General features: G+C 39.9%; 1 long non-coding RNA gene across 1 annotated transcript; it reads left to right on the forward strand.

Moving 5' to 3' along the window:
* LOC105155350 lies at positions 1–351 on the forward strand. The gene is made up of 3 exons (XR_847301.1): positions 1–35; positions 150–232; positions 311–351. It is a non-coding gene; the product is annotated as an uncharacterized LOC105155350 (long non-coding RNA).

Here is a 351-nt window from a genome sequence, read left to right on the forward strand (position 1 = left end):
TTATGACTCCGACGACTCCACCGCCCGCCTCATCGGTAAATATTTCAACTATTTATTTATCTATATATATACATATATGCTGTATTTTCTCAACAATTTACGCATTAATCGCCGAACTGGAAATTGCTGGATCGCGGTTGAATGAGTAGGCGTGGAGTATATAATATCAGAGCGAATTCTTGACGCCCTTCCACCTGATGAGCAGAAGCTTTGGCATTCTCACGGGTACGAGGTGGGTATTATTAGTTTTGTTTTGTTATTAAAAATGTCCGTCCATGAATCAAATTTATTTGTATAAAATATGGTGCAGATCACATCAGGGCTGTGGATGAACCCTCGAGTTCCTGAGAT

The sequence above is a fragment of the Sesamum indicum genome, unplaced genomic scaffold, assembly GCF_000512975.1.
Source record: "Sesamum indicum cultivar Zhongzhi No. 13 unplaced genomic scaffold, S_indicum_v1.0 C05411, whole genome shotgun sequence".
NCBI lineage: Eukaryota > Viridiplantae > Streptophyta > Magnoliopsida > Lamiales > Pedaliaceae > Sesamum > Sesamum indicum.